Raw genomic sequence first — 27,020 nt, 5'->3', positions numbered from 1 at the left:
ATGTGTCTTCGGGGAACCAAACAATTGTTGCTTGTGTTCTCGTTGTAGGGTCGCAATATCCTTGATCATTTTTACAAGGTAGTCGGATTCCTTGGTAGATCATTGTATTATCAGATAAATCTCGTGTGAGTTGTATTTTTTCGAGTTGTATTTTCCAATCGAAAAACATTATTTCTTGGTATCCTTTATTTTTTGTGTCTGCTTTGCAGTTTGATGGGTTATTTATACCAATGTGTGGTATCCAGTGTTTATCATGTAGGTCATAGGTTAATCGTCCGTGTGCGCCGTTATACGGGTATTTTTCGTCTAGTCTTATATGTCCTTGGTGTCTTTCAAGTTGTGATTGATGTACAGAGTCTGAAAAAACTTGAAAATTAACTAATTTTCTTTGGGAGTTTTTATTTTTTGTGATGTTTAGTCTAAGTAATTCATTTTTACAATCGTCGGGATTGAGATGTAAAAGACGTTCTATATTACTTTGGTAGAATGATTCATGGTCAAGTCGGTTTTTGTTTCCGTTCGAGACTTGTGAACAATGTACTTTCTTTTCGGAAAATGTTGCTGTGAATTTATAACCTGTAACTGTTGTTGCTCGGGCTTTTGAATAGAGTGTTGCTATTATATCTGTGGTTTCTATAGCTTGTGGTTCTGTTTCACATTGTGATACCTGATTGATTGCATATTTATGTAGTGTTTTTTGTTCATTTTCTTCGCAATCGTAATGTGTTACTAATAAATCTTGTGGTCCTGTACGAGGGGAAGGGTTTATATTTTGATTTGAGGTTATTAGAAAAAGGGTTTGGAGAAAAATTAATAATTTTAGAATATACATGTGTATGATAATCCTGAGTATGGATTATAAAATGTAATGTAACCAATTGTGTTTTTAGTGTATCTGTCGTATTTGTATATTACTTCAGTAGTTATAAACGGTGGTGGTAGTGATTGAGCTGTTATGTTAGGTGGATTTAATGGGTAGGGATGTTGGGTAATATTATTTAACTTAACTGTGATTTCAAATTTTAATTGTAAACTGTTTTGTTGGAGTATTTGAATATTGTGATCACGGATATCGTTGTGAATATCTTGGCGATATTGTAATCTATTAAGTGCCCAGTTATGAAGGCGGTTACTTTCTTGATGTTGTCCAAATAGTGGTGGAGGTGCTGTGAATGTATTCCAATCTAATCTTAAAGGAATATTTATTGATGATTGTTCTCGATATCTGGCGTCGAGATTATTTGGAAAATTTAAGTTAAAGGGTAGTGGTGAAAATTGACTTATTGATGGTGTTGATGGTAGTGATAATGTTTCTGGTAGTGATGAGGATGTTGTTGTATCCGTAGAAATATCTATGGGGTCATTGACTAAATTTGGTTCACCTTGTGTGAATGAATTTGTAGTCCAATATGGCAGTCGTGATGTTAGGTTTGGGGGGTTAAAGGGATTTTCACGTATCTGTTCAGATGTTGGTGTTGAACCTAAGTAGTCTGAAGGTAGACTTGAAGTGCTTCGTTGTGAAAAAAGTGTAGGAGTTTCTGGTGTGATACCAGTGGTGTTTTCTGGAGTGGTTTGTGTTGGGGATTGAGGTATATCAAAATGAACTCGGGGAGTTTGAAAATTTCTATTTCGTCGAGGATGTATAATTTGTCTATTTATTTCTGCTGTGTTTTGGTTTTGACTAAGGTTTCGTATTCTACTTAGTTCTTGTGGTAGTGTTGGGTAAAGATTATATGTTGGTTCACTTAGGGATGCTTGTCGTTGAACTGGTTCTAGTGGTTCAGATAAACGAGCGTGCCTTTCTTCAAAGGTGTATGGATTGTCTTGAAAAGAAATTCGTGTAGATGTTTGAGGGTTTTGAGTAGTTGAAGGTGGTGTTGGATTATCTTGGGATGATGTCGGTGAAGACTGATTCTGTGACTGTTGGGTAGCAATTTTTGATGGATTTTTAAATTGTTACTTTAGTGAGAGGGTTTATGTTTATTATAATATTCTTCTAAAAAAAGAATTAGAAAAATTGTTGCTAGGGCAAATGTAATGATTGCTTTCTTTATACATTTACATATTGTCAAAATGAGGGATGATAGAAATGTTATGAAAATTACAAACAATAAAAAAATATCAGTTCTACTGAAAATTGTTCGTATCATTTAGACAAGTTGTTAAAATCGTACCTGTGGATATATTCAAGGGTTTTGGAAAGTTGGAGGAATAGTTCAATTATTGTGTAGAAAATTAAAAAAATGTTACAAAAAATTATTATGATTATTAGAAAAGATTCGATGATATCAAAAAGAAAGATTATAAAGACTTGAAGTATTGAAAAAAAATGTTTAAAATTGATAAATATTTGAGCGACTGTTTGAGAGAAAAGCATTTAAGAAATGATCTCTTTGTCGAATATTTTTTGCTGTTTGAGGCGATTTTCTAGTGTGGTCGAATTATTTATTAGTTTTTTGACAAGTGGGTTGAGTTTCGTAAAAAATTGTTGGGGGCAATTTTCATGGTGACTGGGAGGTCGTCTTTTTCTTTATTTTTGTTTGTCAAATGATCCGGGGTATGGTGAGATTTTTATACTTTAGGCTAATTAAAATCTTCATTTTGTGACTTTAGGCTAAGTTATCAAATTTGTTTTGGGGGTATTCGTGGTCTGAGTTGGGGAAATATTGTTGATCTTTGGGTTATTAGATAAGGGAGGGGTACGGTATTATGGTGATATTTATTTTAGCTGTCAAGTTGGAGTGGTTTGCTTATTTTTGACCTGGAGGTTGTAAAGTTATAGTTAGAGATGTGCCTGGAGTTCTAGATTATTCGTCTAATTGATCTTAGTTTGAGTTAGAGAAAGTGGCGGATTGGATGAATCCTATTGGTCTATTTTGAACTAGAATTATTGCGTACTTGTGAGCATGTTATTTTGAAAAATGGAAATGAAAAATGTTACGGAGGTTTCAAGATTGTGAAGTATAAAATTTTAAAATTACTTTTTAAATTCTACTTTCTTTAATATTTTAGATTGGGGGATGAACATTTTGTAGTTTTTACGTGGTTGATTTCGGAGTCTTGTTGTCTTTCTATGTTCTGATTTGTCTATTTCTTCTTGGGGTATTATTTGTTCTGTCATTTTTCTATTTTTTCTTTGTTTTGGAGATTCTTTATGGTTTTGTGTATTGTTTTTGGTAGCGATTGGTTTTGTGTTTTGATTTTCGGTGGGGTTATCATTTTGTTCTGTGTTTTTCAGATGTGGTTCGTTTTGAATAATTTTTAATCCTGTGAAAGAATATAATTGGGTTAATTCGCGGAGTGCGTATTCTTTTGGGTAATAAGGTAATAGGTTGTTTCGATGCTGAACGATTTCTTTTTTGTTTGAGTCGATAATTTTATATGTGACATCTGTGGGTTTTGCAATTATTTGATAGGGTCCTTTTCGGAGGGGTTGTAATTTTTTAGAAATTCCTTTTTGAGTATTAAAATTAGGTATTAAAACAAATGTTCCAATTTTTAAATCGGAAGCTGGTGTAAAACGTGAATTGATTTGTTCATTTATGTTTTGTCTTTGTAATAACTTTTTCGTTATTTTTTGGTAAATTTCATTGTGTTTCTTATCTCTATTTAAAATCCATTCGGTGTGTGTACCGGAGGCTAATTTAAGGATTTGTGGGTGATGAAAATGATCTTCATCGTGCGTATGTAATGGTAGGTTATAACAAATTGAGTCTTTATTTGGTTGACAATAACCTTGTGCGTTTTTATGGGAATTTGCTGTAAACATTATTGGTTTGCGTGGCTTTTGGTTGAAAACCATTTCGTATGGTGACATTCCTAAAGTTGTCGTGATTTGTGAATTATATGCTAATGGAAATAATTTTACATCTGCTGACCATTCGGTATATTTGGTATCATTTCCGTTGATGATACATCTAAGATATTCTTGTAGTGAACGGTTCATACCTTCGACTAAGCCGTTTGTCCAAGGTGCATGAGATGTACGTGGTTTGTGTTTAATGTTGTATAAATGACATAGTGTTATTATTTCATTATTTATGAATTCTGTACCATTGTCTGTGACTAAAATTTCTGGTAGTCCAAATTTTGCTATCCAGTGTTCATAAAGTGTTGTGTATGCGTAATAAGCGTTACAATGTGGTACTGGGTTAAGTGCTACATAATGTGTAAATGCGTCAACAATTACCATAATGTAGGAGTTTCCTTCTGATGAGGGTGAAATTGGTCCTTTAGTATCAAATGAGATACGATGATTAAAGTATTAACTTTGTCCTTTAAAATTTTGTTTTTGTGCTATTTGTTTTTGATTTGGGTAAGGTTTATTTAATTGACATACTATACAATCATTGCATAGTACTTTTATCCAAATTGGTGCATTTGGGAAGTAAAAATTTTGTATAAAATTTGAATATGTTTTCTCTGATCCAGAGTGTCCTTTAATGTTTTGTGTATGTGAAATATTAAAAGCTATAAGAATCATACTTATAGGGAGACAGGGAACTGTAGATTCATTAAGGTTGTACTCTAAAAGGTCTGTATTTTCGTTAATTGTTGTATTGTTAAACTTGCGAAAGTATCGGAGGAGTGTTTTGTTTCCTAGAATGGTTGAATCTGCTTTGATAGGTTTAGTTTTATATTTGTGCCATGATTTTAGTTGTCGAATTACTGGGTCAAGGTTTTGATATTGTTTCAGTGTTGAAATTGTAATTGTTTCTGTTGGGGGGAGAAAAATGTTTTCGATTTCTAATTTAGATAATGGTATTGTATCAAGTGGGTCGTGAAGGTCAAAAACTTGATTTATTGTGTATTTTGAATCATTTGTTTGTGGTCCTGATAAATTTATTTTATCAGTTAAATCTTCTTTTTCAATTAGTGGAAAATGGTCTTTTTTAGGTAGGTGTTGTTTTGTTCGTTTTTGTTGGGTGTTATTTTTTATCCATTGAGAATATGGAATTGGTTTAAAAGTTGATGTTCCAAGTAGGTCAACTTCATAATGATTATTTTGACAATCTAAATAAAGTGGGAAATGTTGTAAATTATTTATTTGTGATTGTTCAATATCAGTTTTTACTGCATATTTGCATTCTAATCGAGGTGATGTTTCGTTTTCTGCAAGGTAGAATTTTATATTTTTGGGTATTTCAACTGTTGTTTTTCGTGTAAGTAATTCAGGTGGTGTATTTCGACTTAAGGTGTCTGGTAATGCAAGATTTTTTCCTGCAGTCCAAACTATATGTAAGTTTGGAAATTTCATTAGAATTAGTTGAAATCTGTAAACTCGGTGGTTTGGGTTAGATTTCTGTGTAAAAAGAAAGATGATTGGTTTGTGGTCTGTGAACAAAACTGTGGGATGTTTTGATCCAAGTATCAGAAATTCATATTCTGTAAGTGTATATATTATGGCTGTACATTCTCTCATTAGAGTTGAGAGTCGTAGCTCTGCTTGAGTGAATAATCGAGAATTTGCTGATATGAGGTTCATTTTATTTGTACCATTATGTGATTGTAATAATGCTGCGCCGATGCCAAAGTTCGAAGCATCGCACATTGCATAAAATGGTTGATCAGGGTCTGGAATTGTGTTTGAAATTTGTTCAGTTAAAAGTTTCTTTATTTCTTCGAATCGTGTTTGATGTTCTGTATTCCATTCAAAGTTGTTTTGTTGTCTAAGGATGTTATAAAATGGTCGTAGGTATAATTGCATTTTATAAACATATTTACTTAAAAAGTTTAACATTCCAAGGAACTCTTGGATTTTCTTTTTATTTGTTGGTGGTTGAAGTTTTTGAATAGCGTCAATGCGTGATTTCAGTGGAGTGATTGTTTTTCTTTCTATATTATGTCCTAAGAATTTAACTCTAGTCAAAAAGAAGTGTGATTTATCGGGGGCGGCCTTCAGATTTTCGTTCTGAAGTATTTGGTGATATGTTTCTAAAACTTTGAACATTTCGTCTTTTGTTTGTGATTGCATAAAAACATCGTCTAAATAGGTGATTGCGTTTTTCTTGAGTATTAGTGGTCTAAAAATTTTGCTCATAAAGGCTGAAAATGCTGCTGGTCCTATGGATATTCCATAGAATAAGCGGTTGAATTCATATTGTTGGTTTCCGATAACAAATTGTGTTAAACGTCGTGATTGTTCATCTAGTGGCATTTGATTGTATGCACTATTCATGTCGGCGGTTGTGAAGTATTTGCCGTTTATTTTTGTTAAAATAACTTGTATTGGTTCAATGGGCCAATTACATTTTGATTCATCTATGAGTGAATTGAGGTATCTAGCATCGAGAACGATTTTTAACGATTCTCCTTTAGCTAGAATGATAACGGGGTTGATGAATGTGTTGCCTTTTGGTTGTTCTTCTTTATTAACCGGTGATATAATGTTGTATTGCTCTAAAATATCGAGTAATCTGTTTACTTTATCATGTAAGTGAATTGGTACTTTACTTGCTCTTTGTTTTTTGAAAACTGCGTCTGGTTTTAATGGGAGATGTAGTGATGAACTGATTTTGCCAACATCGAATTTTGATGTTGCATAGACTGATGAATATTGAATTAGCTGTTTGGCTAACTTTTCAAATTCGTCTTGTGTTATTTGTGAATGTTGGAAATTAAACATTGTTAAAAATTTCTGTTGGTCCTCTGTGTAGTTACTGATGTTGAATGTAGGTTTGAAATATGGAGTTTTTGTGAAATAATCCGTATTTCTGTTTTCGTTACTTATTATATTATTTATAGATAATTCTTCATTAAGAATTGTAGATTGGCAAATATCTAGTAATTGGAGTATATTATTTACGCGATAGGCTTTTTCGTGTATTGGTGATATTGTCGCGTTGGTTTCACAATATCCTAAAAGTCCTAATGGTAATGTTACTTGGTAAGGTGTGTTGTTATAGACATGTAAGGAGATGATATCTGAATTCGAATTTTTCAAATATTTTATTGAAGAGATTGTGATTTTGAAAAATTTATGAATCGGTTTGAATTCAAAATCTGACATATAAAATTTTTGTTTGTTTTGTGCTTTATCATATTGGTGAACTTGTTTGATTGAAAAATTATAGATGTTTCCTGATAGTGGTTTCAGGTGTTTTCTTTGTTGGTTAAATATCGGATAAAATTTTGAAAAGAATGGTGGTTGTTTATTCAATCTTTGAAAAAATGTTAAGGATGTTTCTTTTGTTTTTGTATATTTATCTTTGATTAATATTTTACTATTTAGTATGTTAATTGTTGGTATATACTTTGAAATAAATGGTATTCCAATGATATTATATTTAATATCGGTGATATGGAATATTTGTTTAAATGGCTTATTTAAAATTTTACTTTGTTCCATTGTTCTGGTAGGGAGGAGAAATAATTGGATTTTTCCGTAGTTTATCAATGTTGATCCTTGTGCTGTCGCTAGTTTGCTGGAGGTTTCAAGAGGTGTTAGCTTTGGGTGTAAGATTTTTATTTCATTCCATGTGGGAATGTTTATTATGTTTGATTCTGCTCCTGAATCAATTAAAAAATCTATTTCAAGGTCTGGTGGTTGAAATTCTTTATTTCTTGGGCTTTCTAAGAGAAATGGTATTGTCCAAATTTTTTCTTTGGGTTGTTCTTTTTGTATATTTTGATAAATGTGGTTTGTATTCAAGCATTTTGTTTTGGTATTTTTATTGGTTTGATTTGTAGTGTTTATCTCATTTGTTTCTTGCGTCGTTGGTGTGGAATTTATGGGTGTAGTGTAATGATTTTGAAGAATTTGTGATTGATTTTCATATATATGTGATGGAAAGGGTTGTTCATATATGACAGATTCATAGTCATTTTCGACTTTTATCATATTGATATCAAGAGTGTTTTCAGTATCACTTTCTGAATCTGATGATGTACAGTTTATTTGATTGAGTTGTAACGTATCAGTTACTGTGTCATCAATACCTGGAGGGTCTGATGTTGTTTCTGGGTTAGCTTGTACTTGATTGATTTGTCTTTGATGTTTAGGTGTACTGCTTCTGTGACGATTATTAGAGTTATTGTAGTGATTATTATTTCGGTGTGGTGATTGGGAATAATTTCGATAGCGATTATTATAACTTGGGTGTCGGTTTTGTGAATTATTTCGCGATCTGTTTTGGTAATTATTGTTTGGTCTGTTATAGTTCGATCTATTATATGAGTTATTCCTTGATCGGTTGTTCGGGTAATTCTGGTTTCGGTTGTTTGAATAACTTCTGTTTCGATTATAGGAGTAGTTTCTATTCCTATTGTATGATGAATTTCGTGATTGGTTGTTTGGATAATAGTTATTTCTTGATTGAGAATTAGATCTAGAAACAAATCGTTGTGTATTTGAATTTGATCTGGAGTAGTTATTTCGACTATTCGGTCTATTGTAGTGATTTTGTGATGAATTATACGTGTTTCTTCGTTCTGGTGATCTTCCTCTATAACTTGAGTTATATGGAGATTGATTTCTTGTATAGCTTGTATTGTTTGGGAGTGGTTTTCCTGAACTGTTGTTGCTGTATACATTTTTGTTTGGTAGGTTTTGATCTTTTTTCATGTATTGATAAAATGATTTATTTGGTTCTTTGTATTTTTGAGGTTTATTTTGACTATCTTGTTGTTTTTGTCTACATTCGGAAATACTATGTCCGTATCGTCGGCAATAATTACACCATTTTTTGAAAGATGGTTTGCCTTTAAAGTTCGGGTTCTTTTCGTAAATATTGAGTATTTCAGTGATTTTTTCAACGAGATCTGTTTCTGATTCTTGTATATTATTAATATTAGTGGGAGTCGTTTCAATTTTGTTAACGTATTGTAATTTCAGATTTTCCGTTTCTTCTAATTTCATTGTGATTTCTGCTTGTTCTAGTTTGTCTACTAGTTTTCGAAAATCTAAATCGGGTTCTCGAATTGAAGAAGGATGGGATGCTCTCTTTTTTATTGCTATTTTCCTTAATTGTGGTGTTAAGGTCATCATTAAGATTTCTGTCATCTTAGTGTTTTTATAGTCATGTGTATTTAGTGAATATGCTTTTCGAACTAGTGTTTCGATTCTTACTGCTATTTGCTTGATGGTTTCGTTTGGTAATCTGCGAATTTCATTACATAAAACTCTTTGTTGTTGTTTGTTTCTTTCGGAGTCAAACATTTTTGAAAATTCTTGTGTAAATCTTTTCCAGTTTGATTTTATTTCTTGAGGTAGTACTGAAAACCATTTTTGGGCTGCGCCATCTAAGGTTGTTTGTATCAACGCTGTGCGTCGATGTATCCAGTTTTGATGTAGTGGCGTGTTAATTGGTTCAGGTCCAATATTTAAAATTAAATTTGCTGTTACTGCATTTAAGTAATCTTCTACAGAGTATTCAGGGTCTGTTCCTGTGAAAACCATTAAGGGTTTATTTGATGTTATTGATGATCCACCCATAAGGTATGGATTCATTGTCATTTGTAATGATTCAGCTGCATTTGGCATTTGAGAAAAATTTGAAAGTTGGTTTCTTGTTATTTCATGTTGTTGAAGATAATACGGGAGTGGTATTTCATTTTGCATTTGTGATGGTTGATACGAGTGTGTAGTCATTGGATTTTGTTGTTGAATTGGTTGAAAAGATTGTATATTAATTGGATTTGGTTGTTGAATTGGTTGTTGATATTGTGCATCTATTGATTGTGGAGAAAAATTTCTATGGTTTGTACGTGTTTTCTGTATTCCTTGTCTACGATATTCTTGAGTATTTGGTGCAAATATATCTGGTTGTAAGAAATCTTCATCTGAGGATAAATTATCCATTTGATAAGATGTTTGTTTTTTATTTTTATTTTGTTGAAAAAATGGGTAATTTTCACTGCGATCCTGTGGAGGATTTGGTTGAAAATTTGTGGAATTATATTGGGCCGTTGGGTTATCCCAGTTTCGAGGTTTTGTATATTGATTAAAATTTCTTTGTGGTTTATAATTTGTTTTTGATGGATGTGTATAATTATAATTATGGTCTGCAAAGTTGTTTCTAGTGAATGTTTTGCGTGTTTTTGATGGTATTGTCATGGGTTTGTATGTTTGGTAATCCATATGTGAATATTTAGGGGCAACCGAAGGTTTAACGGTTGATTGTAAGGTTACCTGTGTTTGTGAAGGATTTGTATTTCTTGGTGTTGTTAATTTTGGGCGTATTGGTGAAATACTTTGTTGTGTAGTTGTTGTGTGTACAATTTCTTCATTTATGAAGTGTGATGGTGTCTGTATATCTTGTTGAGTAAGATTCCTAGTTCCATTGAGGTTTTCATTGTGTATGACTGTAGAGTTTAAACTATTATTTTGTGTATCGGGTAAAAATGTATTATAGTTTAATGGTGTTGCATCAATTGTTAATGGTATTACTCTTACATAATCTCTTATGTAAGATATTGTACCTATTGCTTGACTTGAGATTGATTGTGGAAAGTTTATAAATACGGGATGAGACCATTCGGGGTCCCAAACATAATCTGATTGTTCTGTGATAGCTGTATCATCGTTCGAGTTTTGGGGTCTAAAATTTTTTCTTGCTTGTGCAATTAAATCAATATTGTGTGTAAAATAATCTATTATGAACCATGCTAAAATTTTTTGTAAATCGTGTTTGGTATGTTGTGAAACGTCGTCTTTCGTGAAATTTTCTTTAATGATGTTTAAATAACTAGAGAGTAGTGTGATTTCATGTCGTACTCTTAAATGTTTAGATGTTTCTGTCGGTGAGACATTTGTTAATGGGAGTTCATTTTCTAATATCGAAATATAACTATATATTAGTGCGAAAACTTCATTGGTGAAAATGGAGTTTGCTCTTTGTGAGTTATGGTATTGTATGCTTTTTATATATTCTGAAAAAACTTTTGAAAATTCTAAATCAAGGTCGTCTGTTTGAATAGTGTATGTTCTATTATTATGGTTTGGGGAAGTGAATTCTATAGAGTAGATTCCATATTGTTGTGTTATGTTGCATATATCTTTTAGATAGTGATCTATGATTTGTCTTTTGATTTTTACATCGGGGAACTCTGTTTTACATGGACTGATTCCGGGTTCAAATAAATTTACGAGTAAATTTTGACAAAATATGTGTTGTCCTCTATCAGTATCTGCATCTACTATAAAAGGAAAGATTTCATCATCATCTGGAGTTTCGTCACCTGGGGTGTGCGTTGAACTCATTTTTTCGTTCGATGACTGTTAATATGTAATTATTAATGTGTCGAATTGGTTGATTCCAGTTGTATAGATGTACTGGTTTGTGTTTATACTGCTTTTTTATTCTTCTTTTTCCTCTTTGTGATGAATTTGAAGTTGTTTCTGAGTCAGAAAAATATAATTGATCGTGTTGTGGGTAATTTTTATCTATTGATTCTTTTAGTTTGTAGAGTTCGTCTAAACTGTTGGTTTCTGATTCTGAAAATGCGTTTCGATTTTTTGAAAATCTTTTTCGTGTTATTTGTCTTTGTTTAGTGATTATTTTTCTCTTTAGTGTTTGTCGTTTTGTTCGAATGTATCCAACTGTTTGTGTATGAGGTGTGATTACAAGGTCGTATTTTTTGTTATCTATTTCACAATTGTGTAAAACGATTGTTTGTTTATTCCCTAGGTTTTTAAATGACATAAGGTTTAGGATGACGGGTGCAAAAGGTTGTTAAATGATTTCTATTTTCCTAAACTGTTAGTTCTTACGATTTTTTGGTTAGCTTAACCTGGGTCTATTTGTTTAGGGTTGGAGAGAAAAGTATATCGATTCCGAAGAATGATTTTTACTTTCTCGTGACTAGTATAAGCTAAGGTGTTAACTTACTTAATCTTACTTAGGGGTAGTGATTGTGTTCAAGGGTTGGAGAATAGTAAATCGATCCACAAGGTTCAGGTATAATTAGAACGCGAGTAGTTCGTTAGATACTATTTTAAACTTACTAAGTCTAAGATTTATCCTGGGTCTGGTAAGAGGGGGGATCAAGTGAAGGATGAATAACCGAAGTTCTTCACTGTTTATCCTAATTTGAATGATTAGTTTTGTTTAAAAATTTCTATTAGTCTTGGGTCTTTAGAAAGGGTTGGGTAGTGAATCGACGTTTGAGGTCGTTAGACACTAATTAAGTGGGTGGGGGAGAACAAAGTTGTTCTGTTTGATCCAAGGATAAGCCTTGATGATCAAATTTAAAATGTAATGAAGTAGAAAATGATTTAAGATCCAAGGATAAGCCTTGATGATCTGGTTTTAAAATTAAGTGACTTTAAGTTTTAATGAGGTTTTAAATTTGTGTAAAGGAAAGATTTAGTATTTTATGATATTAGTGAGTTGATGATTGCTGTTATGTTTTAGGTGATGAAGCTGGAACAACAGGATGATTTATGATTACTAACCATTTATTGTCATGCTACTAATTTTTATTTTTGTTTTCCAATAAATATTTTTCAAACATGTTTTGTATAATACTGCAGAATTTTAGGAAAACGATCTTAGATCTTTTTATCAATCGTTATTGTATAATATTAATTTTGTTTAGCGCCTGAAATGATTTTGAAGATTTACTTCAAGGTTTTATGTTTGCAAATGGAAATCTAAATTCATTGCAAGTAGTATTCGAAATATAAAAGTTTGTTCTGGCTTTTGCCGAACTATCATGTAACTATACGGCAAGTTTCTACTTTGTCGTATGTCGTCTTTGGTTCGATGTCTTCTTCCAATTCCGGGTAGTTCTATTATGGTTCGGAATATTGGCTCGGATCTATTGAGTCGGAGAGACATTTCAATTAAATTATTGTCGTATAACATTTTGTAAATGTTTTTGTCTAATTTCTAATCTAATTTTGGTTAATTCTAATCTAATAAGGTCTTGTTCGAGACTTATGGTCGCACCAGATGAGTTAGGACTGGAGTGTAACTCATAGAGTAATTTCGGATAGGGTACACCGTCTGCTCGTCACGCTATCTTATTTTCGGCCGGATAGATTCGTGCAACTTCTTAGTCTAATACCGATCCTAATCTTACTCTTATACTATCTAGTCTCAGGTTGTTTAACTAGTCTCTGCTAGGCTCAATAGATCTAGGGTATACTGGTTTATTGCGGCTGCTGAAGTGCTCGGGAGAGTCCAACTAATTTCTAAGTTAAATTCAAATCTCTCTGGTGCTGAAATTACAAGTAACTTCAGCACTTACAAATAAGTGGGTTGTTAGTTAGATGGATCATGATTGGTTAATATTAAATACTTTACATTGGTAAAACATTTAATTTATCCAATCATAAAATATAGTTTAGATCAGGTTCCACAATAGCTCATAGGAATTAGGGATGCAACTCACGCACTGTATTTACATATTTACTTCAAAAATCCTCGCTAGGCAAAGCGAGACGAGACATTTGGGAGTTTCTTCAGAAATATTAATCGACGGTAGTCGATATCAAAGAGGTACCTTTGGTCACCTTTAAATTAAAAACAATGCACACAATCAGAGCCACTTGCTACATCAATATTGATTCAAACGGACAAGTGCAGCAGCTTTCAATTTAGTCCTTTTATGCGTCAGACTTCTACGTCATCATGATATTTGTTTGAAGCCTTCATGACAAGTTAGGGAAACGGTACAGATATCCAGCAGCTATTTAGGATAACGAGGGATATATTTTTGAAGTTACATTTATGCACCAACAGCCAAGAAAAATCATAGATAGCAGTGGGTTTGGGGCACCGGCTTGGATCAACTCTAAAGCTTAAAACTATTTCACGAATTCACATCTATTTTAAGATGACCTGCCCCAAAATCATCTATTTTATGTACTACGGCCTATTTGTACTATAATAAAACTGTTCTTTTTTTCTATAACACTGCAAGCAGCACAAAAGCAATTAAAAACGAGGTTTTTCCATGTTTTAAAAGTATCAGTAAACAAATTCCTCCACCTATAACACGTTAACATATTTTTTGAAATGCACATTGATATTCGAAATATCATGAAAGATTGAAATATCCAACAGACAAATATAAAAATGTTCAAGAATCAAAAGATAGCGATTAATTTTCTAGCTTCCGCACTTCTCGGACAAAAGTTTTCTCCGTGAAGCTGGTAATAAAAAATCAAGGAAGTAGAAACGACTCAAACAACATTTTTTATGCTGGAGCGAAAGTGGTAAATCGATACCCGCATTATCATGAAATTATCCAACAGACAAATATGAAAGAGTTCATGAAGAAAAATAGCAATTAAATTTTCAGCTTCCGAGCTACCGGAAAAAAAACCATCGCTGGTTATGAAAAATCAAGAAACAAGACAACAGACAACTAGAAAAGTGTCAATGAATCAAAAGCATAAAATTTTTAACTTCCGAGTTTCTAGGAAAAAATTACATCGCCGTAAAGCTCTTACGATTTAAAAAATTATGATCGACATTTGTTGAAAACAGGATCAATTAGTTGATTTTATTATTCCTCTAGATCATTTATTATCTTTTATGAAATATATTCAATCCCCAATTTACTTTTTTATTTTCATTTACTATAGTCAACCGCTAATATCCACTTCCATTTAAATCTAATAATTTCGCAAGTGCAGTTGTTTGGAACCAAAAGAAAAAACAACATGAACTAAATCCTGAAAACAGAATTTGGGTCAAATGAAGTCAAAAATTGCCAGAAGTCAACCTTGACCTTTGAAAAACAACTGACTAAAACAAGGATAGCCGGTTACTGTGCAAATAGCACAGAATTTCCGAAAAAAGTCATAAAAAATACAAAAAAAATTTTTTTTCGGCGTGGTGTGATAAAAGGAGTTGAACAACAAAAACCGAGGACTAGGTAAATTCGAAATTCAAAGTAAAATAAGCAAGTTGAGAAACAATTTTGGTAGAAAAATTACTAAAAAAACTAGAAAAAAAAAACTTTTTTATAAAGGCGGTAAAACACTCAAAGTATACTAACGTTACTCAAATAAAACTAAGTTTTTACGTTTTCAATTAAGCTATTGTAAGCTTTTAATTAATTTTAAAAAAAGACTGCTCGCTCACTTTATTTCCTCGAAATAAGGCGAAAAATCAAAAATTTCAAAGCGGTTTTTTCCGACACTGGGAAAAAATTTTTTTGTGGTTCGAATCACGACTGTAAGAGCTTTAATATGATAGACCAATCATCCCAGTCCGGGAATTATTTGGGGTACCTGATTATTTTGCGTGGAAAAAAAAGAAAAACAAGGATAGCCTGTTACTGTGCAAGTAGCACAGAAGGTTCCGACCATAGTCTAAAAAAAAAATTTTTTTTCAATTATTGTATTTTTTTTCGGAGTGGTGTGAATAATAAAAAGAGCTAAGCAACTGGGAAAAATTTTCGAAAAAAAGTGTTCGAAAATTTCAAGTTTTTTTTTTTTTTTGTTATAAACTTTTGATTCCAAAAAGACGCTAACATACTGAAATTAAACTAACTTTAACACAGCAAAACTATGTTTTTAGGTTTTTAATTAAGCTATTGTAAGCTTTTACCTAATTAAAATATGACTTCTGGCTCGCTTTATTCGCTCGAAAAAAGACGAAAAATCAAAAATTCAAAAATAAACTAAAGTTTCAAAAAAACTAAAACAGACCCGAATACTAAGTTGCTCCCAATTTTCAATGCTCAGAACTCATTTCTTTCCCCACTACTAACAAAAAAATGATAAAAAAACATAACCAACCGAAAGCTAGCAAAGACTCGATCGGCAAGTTTCTACTCCGCTAGAAAATTTGAAAATTTTGCAAACTAAATTAGCATCGTAAAACTCTATTATTTTTGGAAAAAAAGTGTGAAAATGTTTTCATGAAAACTAACAGAATTTGAAAAAAATAAATCAATAGAAATTCTGATAATTCATATTGTTTTTCCTAATAAACCATTTAATCCATCTCGTTATAACAAAATTTACTGGTGGGAAACCGTCTAACCAACTGATTTGAATAATTAAAATCAAATAAGACTGCTCGCATCAGGAAAAAGCTCTGAATGTTCTAACTGACCTGTAATGTGGTTGATGTAATTGTGAAAAAACCAAAACTCGTTTTCAGAGAATAGAAAATTTAGAAACTCTTCCTCTCTTCACTTGCAATGACAAAAACAAATAGATATATTTTGCGCCATTAACTATTTTCAACCTCTGATAACTTTACTATAAATTATCGCAGTTGACACAGCTTTCAGCCCAGAATATTAAAATCGTACAAGTGGTTTAAAATATTCCTTCCAAATTGTTTGTCAAAAAGCCAAAACTTAGCTAGAAAAAACTATACAGCACATATATTCCATCCTTTTTCAAAAATCAGAATATTTAAGTTTTTTAGAGCCAAATACTGCATTAAAAAAATGGATGTCTTTTGGAAACGAAACACCAATCTTGAATCAAAAATTGTGCTAGAAAATTTTTAACTCAGTGACGTACAGCGTCCTCGATAACAAAAAAAAATCACATTAAAATGTGCTTGAAGCGTTATATAAAACACCTCGTACTAAAACACCTCGCTTCGCGATTATGTTAAGAATGCAGTACAATTTGATCAAAACAGAGAAAGCAGCTGCTGACACTTCAAAAAACTTTTCATAGTTCAAAACACAGTCAACAGACAGTTGGAAGAGAATCAATGAACACAAGAAAACAGAAAAAATAACTTGACTTATGTTATGATAAAATCTACTAAAATACCAATTCTTGGAAAAACCAAAAAGCCACCAAATCAGCACTTTCATTTGCAACTGAGGTTTAAAACAGTTCGCTTCGTAGCAACACACTACGCTCCAATTGTATAAACACACAGTCAAAGCTGGACTTTGTAAAAACATTCAGCTAGTAGTATTCAAATACGTTACGAGGTTACGAGGAGAGTGCCTTGCGAGCGTTGGCGAACAAGAAGGCTCCAGGGCCCAGTGGTATCACTGCGGAGGTGCTCAAAGCTGCCGGTGACCCTTGCACTGATGTACTGACAACTATTTGCAACCAGATCTTATTCAGGGGTAAGATGCCCGATGACTGGAAACTGAGCTCTCTGATTCCACTGTACAAAGGTAAAGGTGACCCTCTCAGTACCAACACATATCGTGGTATAAAGTTACTGGAACATTCTTTTAAACTCTTGGAGAAGGTTTTTGAGTCAAGACTCCGTGATATGATTACAATTGACAGAACACAGTATGGCTTTATGCCAGGTCGCGGCACTGTCGATGCAGTTTTTGTTGCCCGACAACTTTGCGAAAAGTTTGCAGCAAAAAAGAAGCCCCTTTACTGGATTTTTATCGACCTGGAGAAGGCCTTTGACCGTGTCCCGCGGCGCCTCATTATAGAAAGTTTGAGGCATAAACGCATACCAGAGCATTTCATAAACGCTATTATGGCAACATATGACGATTGTAAGACCTCAGTTATTGTGGACGGTGAACCGACAGATGCTTTTGATGTTACTGTTGGTGTGCATCAAGGTTCAATCCTCAGCCCCCTCCTGTTTATCTGCCCCCTTTTATTATCTGACTGAAGAAGTGCGAGATGGCTCCATACTGGAAATGTTGTATGCGGATGACATAGCACTTGCAGCAGAGACACCCGAAGAAGTCATGACGAAGTACAGAACGTGGAAGTCAGCATTGGAGTCCAAAGGCCTTCGGGTTAATGTGGGCAAAACCAAGGGAATGGGAGACTTCCCTAGTGTCACCCGTATTGCTGCTGTCGATCCTTGCGGCGTTTGTGGAACTAGAATTGGCAGAAACTCGATTATGTGCCTTCTTTGCAGAAAATGGGTACATAGACGCTGTACCGGTATTAGAGGAAGTTTATCCCCACACGAGTCGAGTTTTCAGTGTTCTACATGCCAAACCCCAGCTGCAAGTGATCCTGCACCACGTAACACGAGTTAGAGAGTGTTAGTCAGTTTTGTTACTTGGGACACACGTTGCATGCCACTGGAGACTGTGTAATTGCTATAAACGAGCGTATCAAGAAGGCATGGTTTGCGTTTCATAACCATGGTGGCGTTTTACTCGGGAAACGGGGACTGTCCATGAAACAAAGAAGTTTTATTTATTGTGCTTGTGTTCGACCAGTGATGACGTACTCCTGTGAAACTTGGACACTCAAATTAGAACACAAACGCAGGTTACTTTCAACGGAAAGGCGCATGGCCAGAATGATGTGTGGAGTAACCTTATTAGATCGCATTCCATCGGACTCGATTTTGAGCCGACTTGGTATTCAGAAGACCGTTATTGACTGTGTTGAAAAATCTAATTTGCGATGGTTTGGGCATGTCGTGCGTAGAGAAGATAGTAATCCAATCCAAGAAGCGTATTTCCTTGAGGTCCCTGGAAAAAGACGCAAAGGAAGACCAAGAAAGACATGGATAGAGGACGTGAAGGAGGAAATGAGAAGACGAGGGCTGACGGAAGCCGACGCACACGACCGCAAACTCTCGCGCTCGAAGATTCAGGAGCGCCCCGCCGACCCCGTTTGAACGGGATAAGGCGGCAATGATGATGATGATTACGACTAGGTGTGTTTAAAAAGTGTTTCAAAGAAAAATATCTCAGCTTAAAGCTGTTAGTGACATTCCATTGCTGAACTATAAGCTGTCAAGTCATGATTTCACATATTGTTAACTAAACTAATTGATATTTCTATACGTTAGTAAAGATCACGAACTTAGTGAGCAACCACCAAGACAGGTTGCCAGCTTAATATATATTAAATTTAACTTGTGAAATAGCGTTTTGAACAGAAAGAGTTCGAAGCTGAAAACTTTGTTACACTATTGAATTTCAAAAAACTTTATTATTGAAACTTTTTCCTAGAACAATTTATGATTCACACTTTTTTGATTAAATTAAACCAGTTTGAGACAACTGGATCAATAAGCAAAACTTTTATTTCACTGGAAAATCTGATAATTAAGTCCATTTTTCGAAATTATAAGTCCATCACGTTTTTCGTGACTTTTAAACTTTCGCTCTTCGATAGTGGAGTTTGCCTTCCTTTTAACGAAGGAAATGAACTGAACTTAGAAAAAAGTTAGAAAAAAGTCAAACCACGAAAAAGTATATAATAGCCTGAACAAATATTGAGACTTCCAGAAAAAAATCATCACGAACTATATAAGAGTCTTAACCAAATTCATCGACTCTTAAAAAACTGCTATGACTAACCGTAAATTGAGTAGCACAAATTGGGCAAATAAGAGTTTGCTGTATCTTCTCGTTTGAGGTCGCAGGCTGATATTTGAGGATAACAAAGGAGTCACTGACAAAATAAAAGAAGCATTGCAGACCGCTTTGAACAGTCCGAAGCCGGTCAAATCAACAGTGATGCAATGGGAACAGAAGAGACGATAAAATCAATTAATAAAAGACACACAATTCATTATTTTTGGAAGATGCAAATGGACAAATAGAGGAAGCAGAAACCACAAACCGGGAAATCAAAATCCGAAATCAGAAGAGCGTGAAATTGAGGATACATTAATGAGCTGAGTGACACGCGCGTTGATAGCCCTAGAGTCAACAAGGTTGGCATACACACTGGGACACTGATTCAATTGAGCGTCAAAATCAGACTACTAAATAATTTACTTGTTAGGGGATCGCAAAATGTCAGGTGGAACGAAAAACGTTAGGGGCAATGCAAAAATTTCTACAAAAAGCACAAAATATTTTTTCAATTTCGACAGCTTAGATTCCCCAATTTTATTCCTTATTTTTCCCTATAAATTTGCAAACGTAACCCATTTCCCCTCATGAAACGTCACTAATCGAAAACAAATTGGGGACAGTGATATTCCCCTCTCAAAGAATACCCTTCGTTTTCCATACGCTCTTGTCACTATAAGTGAGTAGTAAAAACAAGAACAGAATATGATAACTAGCATCAATATAGCCACATAACATTCTTGTCGACTAGGATTTCTCCGAGGATAAAACAACAAAATGATTATTTGCAAATTCAGACTAAGATAGGGGAGGGGCTTGAATTTCAACAAAGTCGCCTCAGGCAAGACTTCTTTCAAACCAAGGTAGCGTAAAGTTAATGGTATACAACAGCCCAACGAATACGCCCAAATATGATGGATGTTAAATCTCTAAGGAAAAGAATAGTTTATAATTGTACAGTGGAGTAGAGAAATCAGAACCAGGAATGGTACAATAGGGTACGGTGTCATACTTAAATACCAGGCAAATATCAGTATGCTGGAACAAGGGGGCAAAAGTGGATTGCAAGCGTGAATGAACAAAAAAGAGACACGCGGAAGGAAATAGGAAGTTCGAACGCCACCCGAGTCCATCTCAAAATAGACCTATGTTATTTTTCATACCATGCCCTCATACCCAATTTCACCATTTCATGTCGCTAAATTATTGCAACACTGTTAGCAGCCCTAAGAGCTCAAAGGCAAGGCTGGCCTAAGGTTGCTAGATTAATGAGCTCTGAAATGCGATATGTAAATTCCGGCAAGTTGAATGGTGCACGGTGCACAACCTAGGGAATGAAAACCGAGCACAAATTGAAGATGGCGCCGGCCGGAGAATTAGGGAAGATTTTTGAACAAAACCTTTCAGTTAAACCACTGATTTAATTCATACCTTTAGGCTATATGATTTTAAAGTCCCGCCTATGGTGAAGAGCAGTATCATCAGTACAATTTTCAAGATCTTATGCTTCCAATACTCCGAAAATCTTTTTGTAACAAATTTCAGAGAATATTAGACCGACAAGCATCAAAATTTTGTTTTAAACTTTGTATAGACCCTTTGCTCCAAATATTCAAACGGAACCATTCTGAATTTCATAATATCGAATTTGGGCCGCAAACAGAAAAGAAAACTGTATCCGACAAGACAACTAACTCGAAACCAAAACTGGAAAATCATATTTTTCGAAGTTTTGCTTCCAACTCAATTAGCTTGGTGTAATTATCAAGAACTTATAAATTATGCGTAAACTAAAGAATAGCAAGGACAACACGCGAGCAAATACCAGTCGCTAAAACGAATCCTCGTTTGTCACTTCGTAAGCGAAGTGGAGAAAAAAATTCTCCGCGTCGCAATTTTTAAGCAAGAAAACGTCCTAATTATTATTTGGGTTCTAGAAAGTAAAAAATTGCCCAGTTTTGATAAAATATTGATTATAGTTCGAAAATGTTAATCTCGGTTGCGAAAAAATAAACGAAAACTTCGAGTCGAATTTCGCATTAATGAACGCAAAAAGCTATATTCCAGATCTTTCAAATGCAGAGACTTTATCATATGCCTAATTGATAAAGTAAACACTTTATCATATACTTAATTGAACATAGCCACCTAACAGTTGGAAAAAAGTAATGAACGCAAGGAAACTGAAAAAAAAACTGACTTGTTTTTTCAAGAGCCTTCCATTTTTGAACTTGGAAGGAAATAATAGATGGCTTAAGAGCTCGTTGAATTTCTACAACAATTTATTATTGATAATTTTTTGTTAAAACTATTGCAATTTGAGAAAACTGGATCAGTACGTAAAAATTTTATTTCGCTGGGAATCTGATAATTAATTTCCATTTTCGAAATCAGAAATCAATCACGTTTTTTGTGACCTTTACACTTTTGCTGTTCGATTGTGGAGTTTTCCTGCCTTTTAACAATGGAAATGGACTGAACTTGAAAAGAAATCACAAGTCAAACCGCGAAAAACCAAAGTTGAGCGTGAACAATTTTTAAGACTTTTTCCTGAAAAAAAAAACGAAAAAAAAAAAAATCAGCAAGACATATATAAGAAAACTCACTACGTTCATTACTCTTTATAAAGTAAACACAATGCGAAATCCATTTAACTGTTTGTTTCAAGTTTTTACTTCAGCAGAGATTTTGCGCCTCATTTGCGTTTTTTTCTTGGAGAGAACAACTTCAATTGCTATTCGAAAATGAAACTGAAAAGCGTTCTTTAAAATTAAAAATCGATATCAAAAGAATATCAAAACATCGAAAACAAAAACAAGGCAGTTGAAAGAGTATCAATTAACTCATGGCCAAAACAAAATGACTCAATTTCAAACCTTTGTCTACTTTCAATCAAATTTATATTAAAAAAAAATATATATTTGTTTGCTTCCAACAATTAGTTGTCAATTTTCGAACTTTTAACCCAATTAAAGATTATTCAATCAATAGGCATTTGTAACACGCCTTCGTTTTAGCAAATAAAATGAATTGAATCGAAATTTAACAAAAATTGAATGTCAAACCACGAAAAATTGAATTTGAGCGCATCAGTACCTTCAACAATTTTCAATTTCTCAACCAACTTTTTGAATTTTAAATCGACATTTATTTCGAGACTCTTTGTTAGCGCAGAGCGTTAGGATGACGAACAAATTGAAATTACCAGGAAAAAAGGCAAGTAATACTTCAAAATTAAGGAACTGCCAAACAATTGTACACTTCACGGGAACAAAACTGCATGCATAACCAGAAAACAACATAAGTTTTAAAAAAAATTATGTTTATCAAGAGTTCTACAACTTATTTTAGCAGAAATACCGGCGCTAATTCTACAATTTTCACAAAGAGGCAAACCTGCATTTTCGAAACACATGAGTTAAAAATGCAAATTTAAGCTCTAAAAGAAGCAGAAGTTGAAAAAAGGGAAAATAAGCCTGGAAAAATGAATCTTGTGCCGGGTAATTGAAACTCACACATTTTTGCATCTACGCCATGGCCGCTTGACAATCATCAAGCACTAGATGCCAACCAAATAGATACAACAGATGCTAACTAATTGCCAATGCTATGCACCAAAAGTTGTTTTATCTACAAAAAGTGGGTGTAGCCGCTAAGGGTGGGGGAGCTTCCTACAATCCGTTTTTAACAGTGAACCCACGTTATCAGGTTTGGCAGGGTCGCTTTTAAGAAAATGAAAAAACTTAACCTATGACTCAATCAAATATCCCCCCCCCCCCCCCCCCCCCCAGAGAAAAATTCGAAGTCTGTAGAAAATGGGCCAAGGTAAGGAAAGACTACAAGAACAATTAAACACACGGGTCAGTGGACAGTATTTCCATTAGTCTCACTTTTTGAAAATTTCCAAAGCGTCTTCAAATAAAAAATTAGCTTCAATTTAGTAAATAAAATAAATTGAATCGAAATTCAACAAAAATTAAAAGTCTAACCCCGAAAAACCAAATTTGAGTGCATCAGGACCTTTAACAATTTTCAAATTCTAAACAAACTTTCGAAGAGCGTTAGGATGACGAACAAAATGACTTCACCAGGAAAAAAGGCAAGCAAAACTTCCAAACTAAGGAAACTGCAAAACAATTGTACACTTCACGGGAACAAAACTGCATGCATAACCGGAAAACAACATTAGTTTTAGAAAAAAAGTTAAATTTATCAAGAGTTTTAAGACTGTTTTTTTTTGCAGAAATAGCGGCGCTAATTCTACAATTTTCACACAGAGGTAAGGCTTCATTTTTCAAGTATATGCGATAAAACGGCAAAATGTAGCTCTAAAAGAGGCAAAAGGTGAAAAGTAAAAATAAGCCTCGAAAAATGAATATTGTGCCGGGTAATCGAACCTCCGGCCTCTAGATCAAGATTCGACGATTTTGCATCTACGCCATGGTCGCTTGACAATCATCAAGCACTAGATGCCAAGAAAACAGATACAACAGATGCTATTTAATTGCCAATGCTATGCACCAAAAGTGACACCAAATGAGAACTTTAATTTGCAACATAGAAGGCGAAATTGTTGATTCTTAATATAAAACAACGCTCATTAGATCGCTTGTGTAGAAAGAAATTAAGTGCTCGAAGAAGCCTGTGTACTATAAATAACTAATTAGAAAGCTTCGTTGGTATGCGAATTTTAAGGCATCTTGTCCCCTCATCCCTTTTACAGGCGACAGAATATTTTCAAAAAATTTTAAAATTCTTTTTACAAATTTGAAGGTGGTCAAAGATTCTTAATAGCTGGTACACCAGTAGGCTGTTTTTGTTTCATAAAGCTTTGTTACTAAGTAACCAGATCTTGTAGTCAGCTGTTTAGCGATTTCAACAGAGAATTGTCTGGGTAGTTTGAGAAAAGTTTCCAAAAAAGTTCAAAAAATTCGACTTTTACGAAAGCCATAAACATTTTTTTCAAAAAAAAGTCAATTTTGCAGAGAGGTTTCCCGCAACCGGGTTTCTTGATTGAAAGCCTAATCTAAGAATTTTCACACTTGTTTTTGAGAAAAGTTGAGTTACCAAACAATCATCAAAAAAATCGAAATTTCGTTTTTCTGTGAGCACAATGTTTTATTTTAAAAAAGTGGGCGTAGCCGCTGAGGCAGAAGGATTTTCCTACAATCCGTTCTTAACAGTGAACCCAAGTTATCAAGTTTGGCAGGGAAAATGAAAAAACTGATCTTATGACTCAAATATCCCCCCTCCAAAAATTTCCAAAGCGTCTTCAAATAAAAAAGGTCAATATTAATACATTTTTTATAATGCCTGAAATTATCTAACAGGAATTTTAAAAAATGCTAAAATGCATAAAACATGTCTGTTGCAAACTTTTGAATAGAGAAGACAAAATTCTCGGAAGAATACGACATCCAGCACCCGATTGTCATACCCTTGTTTTATCGCACGGGTACAATAAGCATTTTTTCATCACTTGCTGTTCGATAGTGAAGTTTGCCTTCTTTTTAGCAAATGAACAAAGTTGAGCTCAAAAAAAATGTCAAGTTGCAAAATATCAATTTTGAGCGTGAACAAATAAGATTTTTTCCCTGAACAAAACAATCCATCACGCCTTATATATTCTTCAATATGTTCATCGTTACTTACGAAGGGAAAAATGAAAACAGGGCGAATACTATGGGCCCAGCTAAAGATGGAGCACCTGTTTGATATTTTTTAACATAAGCTGATGCGGGATGAAATGCGTATAATTCAAAACCTCAAAAATTAGATATCATCCAAAATCTTAGTTATTTCTTTCCAAAAAACGAGCCGTAACTGCTTATGCAGGGTAGTTTCCCACGACCCGTTCTTAAAATTAAATCCAAATTATCAGGTAGATTTTAGGAAGCCTATGGATCAACATTCCCCCCTCAGAAGTTTTGACCATAGATTTAGTTTTGAGAATGTAGAAAATAAGGGAAAGGTAAAAAGAAACTAATGGAAAATGCAGACACGCGTGGAGTGGACAGTATTTCCATTAGTATCACTTTTCTGAAGATCGGAAAAATCTTTTCTCCAAGAAATAAAAAATTCCAAAGCGTCTCCAAATTTTAAAAAATCAAAATCATACAAGCTTCATAATGCCTGATTTTTTTTAAGGAGAACTTAAAATGCTTATATGCTCAAAAAATGTCTGTTGCAGTATTTCTGATAGATTGAGAAGACCCGAACATGATTCCTAAGAACAAAAATTTTGACGGAATAAGAAGTACACTTGCTATAGATTTGCTTTATCGCAAAAATATATTTTTTTTGAAATTGCAGACCTTTTGTGAGGTAAAAAAAAAAGATTTTTCGTACTCTTCCAAAAAAAAACTTAAAAGACCCTATTTTGGCCAAATTTTTTAGCGCATCAGGCGAATTTTTGAAGTCACCACCAGAAAGGGTCAGCCACCAAAATTGAGGTCTCAAAATAGTACCGAAGGGGGTACCCTTTGGGTAGTCAGGGGGTCGACTTTGCCTCATATATATTTTAAAAAATCCGTCAATTTTCTTCGAGACCAATTTCTTTGTTTTAAAAATCAATTTTGTGCAGAAGTAATGAGAACATGGTGGAATGGTGTTCAAAATTATAAATCTCCAATTTTCAAAAGATGGGTGTCGAGTTGGCATTATAACAATGTTTTTTTTACGTACATTTTCTTTCATATCTTTCCAATTATCGACAAACCAGATCAAACGTGCTGACTGTATATTCCGACCATCTAGACCAAAAATTGATGTTTCGAGGACCTCGGCCAAACAAATGGCAACCTACACCTACATGGTCAATTTAAATGAAGTGAGCGAAAACAATTCACTTGAAGTGTTTTGAGTTCAGTTTAACCTCAAACGGAAACTTAGCAGTTAATAATTTTCTCTAAAGAATCGAAACAAAATACGTTGCTTTGCATTAAAAAAACTTCAGTAAAGATTTTCTGTGAGATTCATAATTATTGAAATTAACTCAAACTACAATTGCAAATACGAAAAGCACAAAAATCAGTTGCGAAAATTATCCAGTTCGCCTTTTGTCCGCGTGATGTTTATTTAACGAATAACTAAAGAGGATTCTTCTACATAATGTCTGCTTTGTTGTATCTACGAAAAGTCTATATTGGCGTCATTTATTCAGATAACTACTGTCTGAAATTGTATGAACTGATGTATAACAGGATGCGGCTCCTAGAATAATGTAGATTGAGATAATCAAATGACTGACATGGACATACAATCCGTTTATTTGTTATTCTGTCACCAATTCGTTTCTTTTGTAGTCGTCGCCTTTCAAATTTTAAATTTATTCTTATAAAGCACTCATAAGTCATACACAATTTTAAAAATTTCTCCATAAAAACTCCTTGATATTTGCCTTTATTTCTTTCATTCAAAGGTAAAAAGAAAGAAATGAAAAATGAGATTAATAAAAAAATTGGCAAAACAAAAAAATAGGCAACTGACAGTTGGAAAAGAGCGATGAACGCAAGTAATAAAAAAATTGATTTATTTTATGAAAAAACACTTAAAAAAACAAAAATATATGTCCTTGAGTTTCAAGAATAGTTTATGAATCTGACTTTTTTAGACAAGTAACCCAATTAGAGAAAAGTGGATCAATAGGTAAACTTTTAATTCCGCTGGGAAATCCGAACAGTAAAATCTACATTCGAAGCAAGAAATCGATTACGTTTTCTGTGACCTTAACATTTTTGCATTTCAATATTCCTTTGAACGAAGGGGGAAAAATGAATTAAAAAAATTAGAAGTCAAACAGCGAGAAAGCAAAACTGCGCGCGTTAACAAAAAGTAGAATTTTT

At 33.6% G+C, this 27,020-nt stretch overlaps 1 protein-coding gene across 3 annotated transcripts in view; it reads right to left on the bottom strand.

The window, feature by feature from the left end:
- LOC134846205 (regulating synaptic membrane exocytosis protein 2-like) overlaps nucleotides 1–27,020 on the bottom strand; it is an 81,171-nt gene that overhangs the window by 32,422 nt on the left and 21,729 nt on the right. Inside the window, exon 1 of one of the 3 annotated variants that reach the window (XM_063863465.1) lies at nucleotides 19,177–19,517. The exons of the other annotated variants lie outside the window; for them this stretch is intronic. The gene's annotated coding sequence lies outside the window, so the exon portion shown is untranslated. Of the gene's footprint in view, nucleotides 1–19,176; nucleotides 19,518–27,020 lie in introns of those variants that run through there. 3 annotated transcript variants of the gene reach the window in all.

The sequence above is a fragment of the Symsagittifera roscoffensis genome, chromosome 5 (assembly GCF_963678635.1).
Source record: "Symsagittifera roscoffensis chromosome 5, txSymRosc1.1, whole genome shotgun sequence".
Classification (NCBI taxonomy): Eukaryota; Metazoa; Xenacoelomorpha; order Acoela; family Convolutidae; genus Symsagittifera; species Symsagittifera roscoffensis.
This window is presented reverse-complemented; position numbering and strand designations above follow the sequence as displayed.